Below are 17,809 nucleotides of genomic sequence, written 5' to 3'. Positions count from 1 at the left end.
GTAACAGTGAATCTGTTTTGCTTATGGTCACTGTTTGTGATATTTCATTCTAGCAGCAGTACATGTTGCCCAGCAAATTTTCTTTTGGCATCTCTTTTCTTCTCATTTTTTAATCAGGAAAAACAAGCAAACAACACACAAAACAAGATTTTCATATATTCTAGGTTCTCTTGTCCCTTATTCCTACATTTTTCTGTCATTTTATTAATCAGATTGCTAATGTGAAGTAGGTTGTGATATCATAATTCCAAGAAAATCGATGTACAGTCTAAGAAGTATGCATTGATTTATAATTAAATTGTGCAATGTAATAATTCTATGCACATAATCAATAATTATACTGTCCAACTGGTAAATACTAGCATTTGACGGCTCAGACAAGCATGACATGTTTAATGGAGTCTTTTTCCTTTAAAAATACAGACACAAAGGGGAGATGAAATAGACTAAATATGGATATTTAAAGAGATACTTTTAAACCATCAGATACTAAAATAGAGGTGTTAAGATAAGCCTTTCCCCAGGGTATGCTTTTAGAGGAACAAATACATACTAGCTCTTTTTTGTCCCAGATCCCTTTAAAACGCATTTATAAAACTGAGTAATGCCTATTCACAGAGAATGAAATTGATTTATACATTATAGGGAAAAGAAACATGTCTTTTCAAGAGGCATTAAATCTACTCTCTTCAATAAAGAAAGCAAGATTAAAGGAGGTGAAAAATGATGAGAATGACCTTTTCAGTCCTAATCACAGAAATAAATGAGTGCACTGGTTATGAATTCATTAATTTTGATTAAACATGGAGCTATGAAGTCATTTGAATTAATTCAGTAATCACTATCAAGAAGAGATGCTTTAGAACTTTATACTGAATAGTTCATCTTAATTTGCACTTTGACCCTGTTTTAGGAAAATGTGTACCAGAATTGTCAAGTGTCCTGGCTTCAGGCATAGAAGGGTGAAGGCATGGAGTTGGATAAAAGACCTATAAACAGTAGCTGTGATAACTTGCCAGTTACTAAGGATGCATTCAAGGTGGGTTCAAGTGTTCACAGGACAAATGGTTTCTGACAAAAGGTTTAAAAAGATTTCACTATTTCACTGGCAGAAGCATAGAAAAGTACTTAGAGTTAGAAGGGAATTTTAGGATCTCAACATTTAGAATTTCATAATTCTGGTCAACTGAATAATGTTAAAGCCAACTGAGCTTTAAAATGATTTCCAGTATTGAGCATTAATTTCCACCTGTCTTGCACAAGAAGTGTGGTTCTGAGAGCATGTGAGCAGTTAGTTATGTACATGAGATAATTAAGGTTTCATGTCCCCCTGTCTGGATGAGGATTTTGATTGATTTTGAATACTTAGTAATCCTCTGTGATGAAATCTATTCTGTTTGTGGCCCATTTCCAACATAAATGTAGACTGTGCAAAAGCGTGTTTGTATTCTACTGGGTCAGGATCCTGAATGCTTCTCCTCATGTGCCATTCAGTGCTTTGCACTGTCCCTAAGAGCCTATGACAGTGCCTGAGATGTATGGGAGTTATTGGCCACTTGCTATCGTACTTACCACATATGGATCCATTCACCCTGTTGCCAGGAGGCAGTCATCTGAATTGACTCGACAGCTCCTGCAGCTCCGTGGGTCTGGAGCAGGTTCTAATCTGCCAACTGACCCAAGGACTTGGAATTGTCCGACCTCAGCAACTGTGAGACATTGCTTAGATTCTCTCTCTCTCTCTCTCTCTCTCTCTCTCTCTCTCTCTCTCTCTCTCTCTCTCTCTCTCTCTCTCTCTCTCACACACACACACACACATTCTCTCTCTCCCTCTCTCTCTCTCTCTCAACTTCACTGGTTTTTGCTTCTCTAAATAATATAATCGAAGACAGTTGGGAACCCTGTTCATGATTATACATGTATCCCTTTTATGGAAATAAAGCTTCTTTTAGGTACAAAAAAAGGTAAGAACATAGTCTCAGCAAAACTATCAGAAATAAGTTTTGAATTCTGTAGATATTAAAATATAAAAAAAGAAACTTCCTCATAAGTCAATGGTTTTCCCAATCAGTGAATTGGAAATCACATGGTCTAATGTACTATGAGTTCTAGAATGGGGCTAAGTATTTATGTAAGCACTCATAATCAATTGGAAAAATAAAATATCTAAAGCATGAATACATAATGTATAATTTAATGTCCCTTTTAACTTCTTTTGAGGTCCATTCAGGAAATATTATGAATGGAAATTAGAGGGTGTTAATTTGAATATTAAACAGTTATCAATTTTCCTATGATCAGCTATTAATTTGTGTATGTGGTTATAGAGAGGTTAGCCCTTGTCTGCTAACTACAAGATCAGCAACGAGAAAGCACCAACTATTCTGCAGAAGGAGGATGGGTCTTTCTATTCCTCTCAAAAGTGACAGCTTGAGACACTCACAAGGGCAGTTCTAATCTCTCCTGTGGGATCTCTATGAACTGGCACTGATTCGATGGCAATCAGGTTGGTTTTACATTTATAATTTTGGTTAGGTTTTGTAGGATTGGTTCAAACTCAAAGTGATATTTTATACATCAAAATAAACTGCATAATCCTCCCATTTCCACAATCACACCTATGACTGATCAAATGTTGTAGTCACTTTCTTGATTCATTCCATTTGAGCCTTCCTTTCTTTCATTAATTCTCTGCTTGACCAACCTTTATGTCCTTTTACAGGGACTGGTTTCAGCAGATAGCATGACAAAAGTATGTTATTTTTTGCCAAATCTTAAGTCAAATTCTTCCATTCTTTTTTTAATTCTTCCTTATTCATTGTCTGTGTTAATCAGGGTTGACTCAGAAAAAATTCATAGACACTCATATGTGTATCAGAAAGAGCTTTGTATACAGAGTAATTGTACATTAAGAAAACATCCCAGCCCAGGCACGATCAAGTCCTTAAGTCCAATATTAGACCATATGTCTGATATTAATCTATAAAGTCCCTTTCATACAAAACATATGCAATGACGCTAAATACAGGAAGATCACAGGCCAGTGGGTGGGAAGTCTTGTGGACCCAGTGACATTGTAAGCATCTCAGTGCTGGCAGGGGTCTCCATGAGGCTCCTTTAACTCCAGGGCTCTAGAGTAGCTCCATATGTCTTGTCTACAGGAATGTTTTGCAGGGAGTTAGCTATTTATCTCACATCCAGATAGCTATTCATCTCCCTAGCACCTCCAAATGAGGACATCAAGCTGCAACCTGATTGACAGGCTAAACTCCACCCCTTCACTCTTAAAGTCTCAAATTACAATAGATTATGTAACTACCACATCGTCCAACTGCAATATTATTTCATGTATCACGATGTTGCTTGTTGGTAAAATGTGAGTGTTTCTGTTTTCTTTATGTTGAAGCAAAATCCACACCATGTCTTTTGCCCTTTCAATGAGGAAGATTGTCTTATATGTATATTTCAGGTAGTTAACGACTCGTCTTCCAATTCTGGTGCCTCATTCTTCTTAATATACCCAATCATCTCAGAACACTAGAGCCCTGTCAGTACATTATATTGTTTTAAAAATTCAACTTTGTGTTGATTCACCCTTATTTGGAATGTGCATGAATATAGTTTTTACCAGTTAGTTAGACAGGCAGATGCCTTTCAAATGTCTTCATGTAGACAAATAAGCATGGCCAATAATGTATCCATTTGTTGAAATATTTCTATTGATTCTGTCATTTCCTGGAGCCTTGTTTTCCATCCATTCCTTCAGTGCAGCTTGGACATCTCCCTTCAATGTCATAGGTTTTAACATATACTGTCTCCTGAAATATTTGAATACTGATCAATAACTAAAGGCAAATATGAAGAAAAGTAAGATTTCTGTCAGTTTTTGTTGTGTGTAATTGATCAAACATGGAAACAAGATGCATTGACAATTACTAGTGAGTGTAAACCAAGAATTACAGAAATGGAAAAATGATGCCTTAGTAATTTAAGTGATGACAGAGAATACATGATAAAATTTGCAAGGTCAATAATTTATTCATTGCAAGGAGTTTAAAAAAAACAACATTAATGGTAACTATACAGCAGTACATGAAGAGAGAGCTGCCATAAATTCTAGCTGGATTCTGAAAGGGGTTTGCAGGAGGGCTATCATTGCTAAGATCAGATGGATCTGGGCTGAAAGCAAAGAATATGAGAGAAGTGTTTACTAGTGTTTCATTGATTATTCAAAGGCATCCAACTTTGTGAATAATTTCAAACTATGGAAAATATTGAGAATACGTGTAATCCAAAACATCTCATTCTGCTTGTTTGCAAATTATGCATGGGCCAAGAGGCAATAATTCAAACAAAATATGGAGATACTTCTTGGTCTAAAATCAGGAAAGGTGTGTCAAGAAGGCATCTTTTCACCATAATTATCCAGTCTGCATTTTGAGCAAATACTGGAATCTCAAAGCTGGAATATAGTAAGAAGAAGGTGGCATTTGGATTGAAGAGAGGCTTGTTAACAAGCTGAGAGAAGAAAAACACTGCTTGCTGAAAGCTAGGAAGATCTGAAGCAATTGCTGAGGAAGATTAATGAATGCAGCCTTCTATTTAGATTGCAACTCAAGGTAACGGGAACCAGAATTCTTATCATTGGAGTAATGGAAGCATTATTATCAACATAGATAATATTGAAATGGTTGATTGTTTCAATTTGAGCACACAATCAATGCTCATGGAAACAGCAGAACGTAGCACTCAGGAACTGCAGAATTTCAAAGCATTTGCTTTCAGTTTATAGCAACTGATAGAAAGGGATAGCCATGCTGTTTGTTAATATTTTAACTAAATGTTCTTTCTTAGCTTGACTCTGTTTGTTTGATCCTTTAAACCACTCATTTAATTTAATATTTCATCCAGTGCTCTGCTATTAGGATTTTCCCTTAGCAGTTGTGAGAGCTTTATTTTAATTTTTTCTCTTTGAAATGTGTTCACTTCATGATTTTAATCTTTGAAAATAGCACCAATAGCAGACCATCTTCACATTTCCTTTGCAAGAGGAAATTTTAATATCTCTCTATTAGTAATTGCTTAGCACTTCATAATTCAGCATTTTATATATCTGACAGAAATTTGATAAATATATAGATGTGCATATACTAACAGATTTGGGGGAGTAGGCATGAATTTTAGCTACACACAATTAAAATAAAGCACTAAAATGAGAAATGCTATTTTTATATAGTAAAAATTTGTCTAATACCTTTAAAACTTTTTTTATTGAAATATTTTAACATCAAATGAGAGCTTAATACTCAAACGGATAGCTGCTAAGATGTAAATATTTCAACTTATAGAGTTTTCATAAACATTTCTTATTTTGTTGCACAATTATTTGGCATTAGTTAATTGAAATAGTTATTGTTAGTTACCCTAAAATTCATTTTGCCTACTAGCTACCACATATTTGTGGAATAGAACTGTTCCATTGGGTTTTTAAGGCTGACTTTCAGAAACAAATTCTGGGCCCTTCTTTCCAGAAAGACCAAAGAAAAATTGGTGCATTTGAATGGCTCTGCTGGTGAAGGATGTTGAAAATCCCATGAAGTACCAAAGTACCAAACAAGTCTATGGTGAAGGAAGTAGGGCCAGAGTTAGAGGCAAGGTTGTTGAGAAGTCATCTCACATACTTTGAAAACGTTATGAGGACAGCCAGTCCCTGGAGAAGAACATTATGCTTGTTGAAACTGGTTATTCAACCAATGCCGGGGGTTTGTTTTAGGCTACTGCTTTCAATGCAACTTGAACTTCTTCCTTCAGCACCGCTGGGTCTTTCTCATAGGCAACTTCCTGAAACGGTTGAATGTCCTAGTTTCTTTTGGTACAGGGACTCTGTACTGTTCTCATATTCTTTGAATGCTCCTTCCATCATTCAATAATTTCCCATAGCTTATTTCAAAATTGAAAGTCAAGGCTTGAATTTTTCTTGAGTTCTCTTAGTGTAATATATCCTAGTGTGTTCTTCAATGTTTCTAACTCTAAGTCTGCACATTATATTTTAATATTTGACTTTGACTTCTCAAGTTTCCCTATTAAAGTTTCTGTTCTGCTCTTTGACTTAATCATTTCTGCTGTTCATTCGCTCTTCAATGGTAAATAGTAATTTTCAGAGTCTCTTGGGGCATCCATCTTGATTTTTTGTTTCCTGTCTTTTTATTGATCTTTTTGATTTCTTCATAAATAATGCTCTTGATTTCCAACCACATCTCATCAGGTATGCTGTCATTAGTGTTCAATGTGTCAAATCTGTTCTTGAGATGATCTTGAAATTCAGGTGGGAAAGATGTGAGGTTGTATTTTGGCTCTTATGGACTTATTTTAATTTTCTTCAGCTTAGATCGGCACTTTTATATGAGTAATTGGTAATCTGTTCTACAGGCATGTGCTGCCCTGATTTTAGCTTCAGATGATGAGTTTCTCCATGACTCCTCCAACAGATGCAGTCCATTTGATTTCTGTGGATTCCATTGGAGAAGTTCCTGCATATACCCACTTTTGTTATGGAAAAAATAAACACGTAACTGCTATGAACAAACTGCAGATTGTTTCTGTCTTCAAGACCTTATTTTTAACTACTGTTCCTTCCCCTTTTGTTCCAACCTTTACACTGTAGTTGCCAATTGAATAAACTGCTCAATCTTTAGTTAAAAAAAAAACCACCCAAACCAAAATTATAACATAGAACTAAGTAAGACTCCTTCTTTGTGCTTAGAATTTTTCTTAGAACACTGAGTTTCATAAATACTTATTGATAGGTTAATTTATGCAGATCTAGTTGTATTATATACTTCCTTGTAGCTCCTTAGCTTTTTATATTCTTGTCACTACATTTATTTGACACTAGTTTTTAAAATTACATTCATAGCACTTGTACCATACTTATAAATATTTCAGAGGTGGGAAATAGTCACCCCTGAAAATTAAAATAATTAGTGAATATAATTTTTGATAAATAATAAGTTTACAGTATTCATATTATAATGTCAACATTCATTTATGACATTCTTGTGTGTTGCAGAGTAGAAATGTCCCATATGGTTGTTGTGTTGGTCTGGATAGATTAGAGCAGCAAAGTCATAGACAATCATAAACATGCATATGTGTGTAAGAAAGAGCTTTGCCTTTAGACCATGGGCTCTCACCAATACTTAACAAGCCTAGCCCCCTCATGCTAGGTCATGAACTTCAGACCAGTCAACCCGCTCTCATCTTCTCCTTTTTTTCCGGTAAATCAAGGCCACAGGTCCAGTGGCTAAACTCAACCCCTCGCTTTATAGCTGTATTTCTCCCACTTCCACTCAACAAGCAAATCCAGGTGGTCACCTAGCAAGCATTTCAGTCTGCTCATAGCCTCCCTTTAGCATTCAGTCCCAGAGAGGAGTTTTCTTCATAGTTCCAGATTTTTCCATCTTCTGACAAACACTACTGGTTCCTGAGTACTCCAAAGCACTGGGTGGGGCATATATTTTCAAAACTTTTTTTTGCAGTCATGGCTTAAACCTATCTAAAGATTAAATGTCAATGGCTGAAAGCAAGTGGGCTTAAAAACATTCTACTTTCCCACTTTGCATATTATTTTTCCCAGAAAACAACCAAGTAAAATGTGGCTTTATCTGACCTCTGGCTAGCCAAAGAAAAACTAACATGAGGGAGAGGTCAAATAAACATCTACTCTTCCATCTTATGATTTATTTCTCCAGTACCAGACTCCCAAAATATCATAATGTGTTAGCCTGGGTACTTTAGAGAAACAAATCCACAGAAACTAATTTATAAGAGAGAATTTTAAATAAAGGTTAAAAGCATATCAAGAAAACATCCCAACTCAGTGCTGCCTACGTCCTTATGCCCAACATTAACCCATATGTCCATCATCGATCCACAAGACCTACTCCATCTCTCAAAACACACACTATGACACCAACTGCAGGAGGAAAGCCTAATCAGTAAATATGTAAGCATCTCAGTGCTGACAGGGTTCTACACACGACTGCTCCAGCACCCAGGGCTGCATCAGGGGATTCCATGCAGCTTCTCCTTGGGGATATCTTTCAGGAAGTCAGCCTTGCAAGCTGAAGCAGGAAACTGGCTAAGGCAGCTGCACCCTGGTCCAACCATCACAAGGCAAGAGACCTGAGAACTAGAAAGACGAGGATCACTGAGCAAGGTTGGCACAATAAATTAGCTACCTTAGGCTGTTTCCAAATACCTGCTATTGTGAACTGTGGAACAGTGAACATGGGAGATCTTTTAGTAATCTGTATCTTTTTTCAGGTATATAGCCACAAAAGGTATTGCTGGGTTATATGGTTTTTTTTGTCCCCCCACCACGGCTGTTTTAAGAATTACCATATTCCTTTCCATACTGGTTGTACATATTTACAAGCCCATCAGCAGTATATAAGGATCCCAATATTTCCATATCCTCTCCAGTATTTGTTGTTCTTCGCTTTTATGTATTGGGCTATTGTTGTTGATGTTATATTGTATTTTATCATTGCGTTGACTTGCATTTCCTTAATGGCTAGTGAGAAGAGCATTACTGTGCTTGTTATCCTTGGTATTTTTAATTGCCAAATAGCATATTAAATTTGGAAATTGAATAAGAAATATGGAAGAGAATAACTGTATTTGAACTATGGTTTGAGAGGAGAATTGCAAAAATACCACGTTCTACCAAAAGAATAAATAGATCTTCCATGGAAGAAGTACAACCAGAATGATCCTTAGAGATAAGAATGGCTAGATTTCATCTCACATACTTTGGACATGTTCCAGGGAGAGATCAGCCCTGGAAACGGTCATAATTTCTTTGTAAAATAGAAGGGCAGTGAAAGAAGAAAGCCCTCTGTGAGATAGATTGACCGAGTCGCTGTAACAATGGAGTCAAGTTTTAAAAAATTCTGAGAATGGGGAAGGACAGGGTGGTGTCTGGTTCTGTTGTGCACAGCATTGTGGCAAACTGGAACTGGCTTGATGTGAGCAGCAATCTCTCTCTTGGCACACCTTATTAAACCAATCCCAAACATCTTGGTATTTCAATATTTAGCAATCTATTTATTGGATTTTACCCTCCAAATAATATTTATATCATTTGATTATACACCACATGTTTGAATTCCTTTTGGTCAACTGAACACATTACTTCTAATGATTTACTCATGTCCTCAAAAAAGGTAAAATTTTATCATGTGAAATAACTAACAAAAATTTCAAAAAAAAGATGGATATTGTTACTGGATAATTCTATCTTTTTAAAGGACTCTGTTTTTACTAGTTGGTATTTAGTATTAAATCTTATCATTCTATATTTCAATCGTGTCAAGTAGAATTGTACAATTGCTACTACAGTGTCCAAACAATCCTTTTCTACATGGACTCCTTGACTTCGTCCCCCTTTTACCCAACCACCACAATTCTTAAAACTAGAATCTTTGTTATATAACCCATAAATTGTACACTTAAAGCTTTTGAAATACAACAAAACTGGAACTAACCATGGCTCTGCCACCATCATATTTCTAAGTCTATAAGAAAATGAACTATGTCATATGTCAGGTCCTGTAGGATAAAATATGTTCATGAGTATAATGTGATTTATAAAATGGTTGTATTATGATGATGAATAGGTTTTCTAATATAATTATTTTCTGTGCTTGAAGTATCTTATTTAATTTTTACTTTTTCTTCAGACCCTATTACAAACATTTGCATAAATAAAGAATCTTTCATAGTTAAACAATTCCTAAAACAATCACAGGTATTTCAAAATATTAATGTGGTGTTTTGTATTAAATCCATTGCCTCTTGATGTAGCATTGTGTTTATAGAGTTTTTAGCAATTAGGTTCAAAGGACATATATGGTCTCTATGATTGAATATCAGTTGGTACTATTTGCTAGGTTTTCTGATTTTTATGAACATTTGGACAAAATATACACCACCCTTTTTATTCTTGTGTGTTATATTTGTTATAAATAACATTATGACTCAAAATAGCTTGCAGATACTGTTAATATTATTACACATAGATTTTTAAAAGAATCTTTATTGAAATGGATTAATTTAAAATCCAGGTTGAAAACTGAAAGTGCACTAAAATATATATCTAGAAACAACTGACTTATTTCACCAAGAAGCCTGCAAAAAATTTAATTTGTGTTGCATTGACACTATAGATCAAATTTTGGAATTTGGATAACATTACAATTCTAATTATTCTGATCCTTAATAATGATTTATTTCCTTAATTATATAAATCTTATTTAAATTTTAGCAGTGATGCTGGGAGTTTGCATTGAGTTATTGCAAATATTTTCATAAAGTTTTTCAAGTGTCTGTGCTTGTAAACATATTTATATTGAGTATTTATTTTGTATTTACATTTGAAAGTGTTCACTGCTATTATATTACAATGTAGTTGAGTTTTTCATGTTGACTTTATACCTGAGAACTTGCAAAACTCACATATTAAGAGATTTCTTTAAATACAACTTTCTATGAGTAGAATATCGTTTTATTTATTTAATTTTCTAGAATATTTTCCTTTTTCTAGTTCTTTGACACTATCTAAGGTCCTATTGCAATATTAAATTAAAACCAAACTTAGTGCCAACAAGTTGATGCCAACTCATAGTGATCCTATATATAGGGCAGGGTAAGACTGGTTTCTGAGACTGGAACTCTTTATAGACACAAGGATGGCAAGGTTCATCTTATATATTTTGTACATGTGATCATGAGAGTTCAGTCCCTGATACGGTGGAGGGGAAATGACAGAGAAAGACCCTCAACAAGATTCCTTGACACAATGGTTCCGTCAAGGGGTTCAGAAGTAGGAACAATTTTGAGGATGGTGGAGGACTGTGCAGTGCCTAGTTCTCTCTATGGGTCAGAGCAGACTTTACATACCTAACAATCGTATGCACATGAAAGTTGAACATTGACTATTGAAGACCAAAGAGAATCTTTGCATTTGAATTGAGGTTCTGACAAAAAATATTGAAATGACCATGGAGTGGCGCAAAGGAACAAACATATATGCCTTGGAAGAAATACTGCCAGAATGGGCTTTAGAAGTAGGAATGGCGATAATTCATCTCATGTACTTTGGACATGTTAACAAGAGACTGGTCCCTAGAGAAGGACATTGCTTTTGGTAAAGTAGAAAGTTGGTGAAAAAGATGAAGATCTTCAAGGAGATGGATTGACACAGTTCCTGCATCAGAGTACTCAAATATAACTGCTATGAGGATGCTGCAGGACCCAGCGGTGGTTTTGTTTTGTTTTTCTGCTTTACTTAGTATTGCTATGTGTTGGGACCAACTCCTTGGCACCTAACACCAATATTTATTTGACTTTGTTCTGCAGTTTTCCATGACAGTAGTTGGTATTACAATCTCATAATGTTTTACATAAAACAAGTTCATTTTCAATATTTAAAGTGATTTTTTTAGGGAGCAGATAACCAGGCCTTTATTTCATGGTGCCACTAGATTAATGTTAACCAAAGACTTTGAGGCTAGCCATTAAGCACAAACCAAATATAGTTCAATCACCTTAAAATGGTTGCGCAATCATCTCCACAATCAATTTGAAAACATTTACTTCTTTTTGTACTCCTTCTCATTAGCTCCCCGCTTGCCTCCAACCTCCCTTACTATACTCTCCCAGAAATCATAAATGCAGTCACTGTCGCTATAGCTCTACCCCTCTTTAATTTCATATACAAAAAATCATCGAAAACAAACTTGAGGAAAACATAACATGAGCACTAACTTGGTCCTTGAAAATTTGAACCCCCCTGTAATGGGGTAGATAGCCAGAGCTTTCAGATGGTGTAGTGGTTCCACATGGGCCTGCCAGCTGACCCCAGTGTCTGTTTTTGAAATCACCAATAGCTTCTTGGGAGACAGATGAGTTTTTCTGCTCAACTGAAGAGTTAAAGCCTCCAAAATTCACAGTAACAGTTCGATCCTGTTCTAACGGTTGCCAGGAGTTGCAATCTACTCCACGGCTGTGAGATTTGTTTGGTTCGTGTGGCAAACCTTTGTAAGTCAATGAAGAATATATGTATTTTTTCTACCTTTGTAATTTTCTAGGAAGGACAATGAAATCTAGTTTGTTGTCATCTGGGACGATCAACATCTCCATTTGGATTTACTTCCAGATGCTGATTGACCCGGGTCTTGAGATGTTTACTTCTGATTGTGTTTTTCCTATTAGAGCTTATGTAGGGAAGAAGCAGTAATATTGTAAGTGAAATTTCAGAATCCTGTTAATTTAGGTTCTAAAATCTATGTTATATATGAAAATAAAGCATTTCTTCCGTTAGAATTTTTTAGATGTATTTTTGAATTTTTAAAAAATACAGTTCTCTTGGAAATATTGCATAAGTTATAGATTGCCGTTCATAGAAAATCATTTTACAAACCTAATTATATGATCGCTCTGAGTTTAATCATTTTAGAAACTGTCAAATTGTTATTCAAAGTGGCTGAACCAGTTTGCAATCTTACCAATAGTGCATGAGGAATTCAGACTTTTCAGATTGTCAGAACAAGGGATCCTTTCTAGAGGAAATTATAGTCCTAGATAGGAAACATCTCTTTTTTTCTAGTGTCCAGATTATGAAGACTGATGTTGAGATATTTCATTGATTTATTGTATCCATATGAATTTTAATAACTTTATTGGCACATATTCATATATAATAAAATCGAATTGCTTAACTATCTTAAGAAGAGTTTTGTAATCATCACAACAATCAATTTCAGAAAATTTTCTTCTCTTACCTCTGGTTGTTGGCTTTATTTTCATCCATCTTTTTCCCTTAAGATATGGAGGGGATGTGGGGGACAATAGCTCCGCCTTAAATGCTCCCTCATTAGCTTTAAAGATCCAGCTCCTACTTAGCACATGTTTTTCTGTTTATTAGGTGCCTTTGAATTGGTTCCAACCGACAGAAACTCTATGCACAGCAGAACTAAACATTGCCTGCCAGTATCCTCACCATTCTTCCTCTACCTGAGCCCATTGTGGCAGTCACTATGTCACCCATGGCCTTGAAGGCCTTCCGCTGGTTCACAGCCCCTCCACTTGAATATGTACGATGTTCTTCTGCAGACATTGGTTTTTCAGACAACATGTCCAGAGAATATAAGATAAACTCTCACTACCCGTGCCTGTCAGGAGCACTCTGGCTGTACTTCCGACAAGACAGATTCATTTGTCCTTTGAGCAATTCATGACATTTTAAATGTTCTTCACCGGTGGTAACAATTCAAGTGCATCAATTTTTCTTCAGTCTTCCTTATTCAATGTTCAACTTTCATATATGTACTAAATACCATAGATTGGGTCAGGCATACCTTAGTCCTAAAAGTGAAATTTTTACTTTTCACTTTTAGGACTAAGGTATGCTAGTTCGTCATACTGTGGAGGTTTGTGTGTTGCTGTGAAGCTGGAAGTTATGAACTGTTTGGTTCAAATGTCAGTAAGATCACACAAAGTGAACAAGATTCAGTGGAGCTTCCAGACTAAGAACAGACAACAAAGAAAGATTTGACGCCCCACTTTGGAGGAAGTAGCCACTGAAAACTTTATTGAAAGCTTCAAAACACTGTCAGATACTAAAGGCCTAATGAATGGAAGCATACCATTTCCAGAGACAGTGTCAGAGAATGGACCCATTGGGGTGCAAAGCTTTTGAAACGTGACTGGGAAGGAGCTGATTTCTCAAGCTTAATTGATCATCATAACTTGAATCAGGCAAACCCCATGGGATCTTCAGGGCCTTCAATTACTAATGGGGCAAGTGTTAAGGTAACAAGAAACAGATGTAAAAATCTGCTAATGGTCAAAACTACGAATGTGTAAAGTATGAATCAAGCAAAAATGGAAATGTTCAAAGATGAAATGGAACTCCTAAAGATCGATATTCTAGGCATTATTGAGCTGAAACACACATTCCTGTTTGACACTCAAGAAGATAGGAATAGAAGGAAAATTCCTGACTATTATACAAGCCGTATATGAAACACCAATAGTCAATGTGGTAGTTAACAGAGAAAAGACAAAAACAGTTCCACTGTAAAAGGCGACCAGACAAGGATGTCCTTTGTCCTTACTCCTATTTAACATCGCACTGGAGGTTCTAGCTAACACCATAATGCAAAGGAAAGGTATTAAAGGTATTCATCTGGGGAAGAAAGAGGCAAAATTATCATTATTCACAGATGATATGATTCTATATATTGAAGATGACATAAACTCCACAAGTGGAGTGTTGGAAGCAATAGAGGAATATGGCAGAATGGCAGGATACAAAACCAACAAACAAATGTCTATTGGAATTCTCTACACATCAGACAAGATCACAGAAGACATGATTATAAAGGTAGTATCCTTCATAATAGCCAAGCACAAATTGAAATACCTAGGGATATGCCTGAGGAAAAAAAATGAAAGATTTTTATGAGGAAAATTATAAAACACTACTTTAAGAAATCAAGAGTGACCTCAACAAATGGAAGAATATTCCATGCTCATGGATTGGGAGACTCAATAAACTAAAGATGTCAGTTCTGCCCAAGGCACTATATAAGTTCAATGCTATCTTGATACGAATACCACCATCTTTCTTCAAACTGGAAAAACAGATTACCAAAATCATATGGAGAGGGAAGAAACCCAGAATTAGTAGGGAACTCCTCAAGAACGACAAAGTGGGAGGGCTTGATCTACCTGACTTTAGCACGTATTATATGGCCACAGTAGTCAAAACAGTATGGTTGTGGTATAATGACAGATATTCAGACCAATGTAAAAGAGCTGAAGACCCAGAAATAAAAACATCAGCATACAGGCAACTGATCTTTGAATTATCACAGATCAAAAATATTAAATGGGAAGCAGATGCCATCTTCAATAAATGGTGCTTGAAAAAATGAATATCTGCCTGCAGAAAAATGAAGCAAGACCCCTACCTCACCCCATGCACAAGAATAAACTCAAGGTGGATCACAGACCTTGAGATAAATCCCCAAACAATTGGGGCCATTAATGAGGGAATTGGGACAAACCTGAGAACCTTGGCACAGGGAATGCATAGGCTTTCAGAAATAGGGAAGAATACAAATAAAAAGAAGTCACAAATAAGCAATGGCATATACTGAAGATAAGACACCTGTTTACATTGAAACAATTCACCAAGAGAGTATTAAGAGAGTCCACTGATTGGAAAAACATCTTTAGAAATGACACATCATACAAAGGCCTTATTACTAAAATCTACAATACTTTGCAAGTTCACAAGAAGAGAAAAACTAATTACTCACTTAGGAGGTGGGCAAAGGACCTGAACAGAGGTTTCACAGAGTCTGAAATCCGAATGGCCAATAAACCTATGAGAAAATGTTCCCGATGATAAGCCATAAGAGAAATGCAAATCAAAACTATGAAAACCACCTAACACCCTCAAAGATAGCCCAATTCAAAAAATCAGAAAGCAATAAGCATTGGAGGGGCTGTAGTGAGATAGGAACTCTCATCCACTGATGGTGGACCTGTAGGTATGTACAGCCACTATGGAAATCGATTTGGCGATTTCTAAAACAGATGGAAATTGAGCTACCATAAGACCCAGCAACCCCCTAGTAGGCATATACACAATAGTCAAGAAACAAACTACGGCCAGACATCTGTGCTCCAATGTTCATGGCGGCACAGTTCATAATTGCAGAGAGTTGGAAACAACCCAAATTCCCATCAACAGACAAATGGATTAAAAAACTGTGATACATACATACAATGGAGTACTATGAATCACTAAAAAGCAGTGTTGGATTCATGAAGCATATCGACACATGGGAAGAACTGGAGGAAATTATGCTAAGTGAAATAAGCTAAGCACAAAAGGACAAATATAACATGAGTCCGCTGAGATGAATTTATATATTTATATAAAGAAGAGAAAGGTAAATGCAAAAGGGGCACAAGGGAAAAGCTACTGTATACAAACACTCAAGGGGTGAGGTCCAGGTAGTATGGCAGGGGCAAGACCAAATCCAGGGGTACACATGGTAGCCAACTAAAAAGAGGGCGGGGATGGGAGGAAAAGGGAACTAAAAACAATGTGTGGTGGAGGAATAGGGTACTGACCCACCCAAAGGGAGGGTATTGTTTGTCTCTACAAAGAAAGAGGGTCCAGATTTAAAGCCAGTGCCAGACGAATGCAGCATGCCATCAAGGACAGGGAAAACTGTGGAGGGGCCTGAGGGCTTAGCCCCCATACCAGCTGAATGGACAACTGCCCCTTCCCCCAGAAGAATTTACTTGAGAGGATGGCGCTGAAGCTGCAGCTAGGGGAGAGGGGCATGTCTGATCAGAGTAAATGGGAGCAAATGAAGGGGGAATACGGGAGAGTGGAGAACATCCTGGCCCACCAGGCCTGGAGGACAATATCCCCACTCTGAACAGCCAATGCACATAGTGGACAATATGGCTGATCCCATTAAGAGACATTCCGTCCCTTCGTGGCCCACAGCACTAAGGGGGACAACACTGGAGACAGTCTCAGGACTGGCCCAGACTATCATCGTTGTGTTCTCATTCAGCAACCATCTTGCTATGGCTTGATTTTTTGGTGCATATTATTATCTCTACAGATCTATCTAGATAAGATAGACTGAATGAATAGTCTGGAGGAGAAAACAACAGGACCAATGGTTCTGTGGGGACATGGGAGAAGGGAAAGCAGGGGGAAGGAGGTGATGCTGACCAACCTAGGGACAGGGGGGCAACAAGTGATCCAAAATCAGTGCCAAGGAGGGTGTGAGAGGCATGGTAGGGATTCAGCAAGGGCAATATATCTGAGAGAAATTACTGAAACCCAAATGAAGGTTGAGCATGATAGTAGGACAAGAGGAAAGTAAAAGGAAATAGAAGAAAGAACTAGGCAACAAAGGATATTTATAGAGGTCTAAAGACTGGAATGCACATATGTAAATATATTTATATATAAGAGTGTTGGGAAACAGATCTACATGCATATATTTATAGGTTTAGTATTAAGACAGCAGATGGGCATTGGACTTCCACTCAAGCACTTACTCAATGTGAGAACACATTGTTCTATTAAATTGGCATTCCAGGATGCACACTTCCCGACACGATTACTAAAGAGAATGTGTGCATCAGCAAATGTGGTGAAGAAAGCTGATGGTGCCTATCAAAAGATATAGCATCTGGGGTCTTAAAGGTGTGAAGATAAACAAGCAGCCATCTAGCTGAGAAGCATCAAAGACCATATGCAAGAAGCACGCCAACTTGTCTGATCATGAGGTGTAGAAGGGGCCAGTTATCAGACATCAAAGAACTGAAAATCATATCAGTGGGTGCCAACCTTCCGGATGTGATCACTGAAAACAAATGTGTGCATAAGCAAATGTGTTGAAGAAGGCTTACGGTGCCTGGCTATCAAAAGATATAGCAACTGGGGTCTTAAAGGCTTGAAGATAAACAAGTGGCTATCTAGCTCAGAAGCAACAAATCCCACAGGGAAGAAGTACACCAGCCTGTATGACCACGAGCTGTCTAAGGGATCAGGTATCAAGCACCAAAGAACAAAAAATCCTATCATTGTAAATGTGGGAGAGTGCAGAGTAGAGTCTTAAACCCCATTGATTGGCAACTGGACACCCCCTTACTGAAGGGTTGTGGGGAAGAAATGAGCCAGTCAGGGTGCAGGGTAGCAATG

The sequence above is a fragment of the Tenrec ecaudatus genome, chromosome 3, assembly GCF_050624435.1.
Source record: "Tenrec ecaudatus isolate mTenEca1 chromosome 3, mTenEca1.hap1, whole genome shotgun sequence".
Lineage (NCBI taxonomy): Eukaryota > Metazoa > Chordata > Mammalia > Afrosoricida > Tenrecidae > Tenrec > Tenrec ecaudatus.
Note: the sequence above shows the minus strand (reverse complement) of the source record.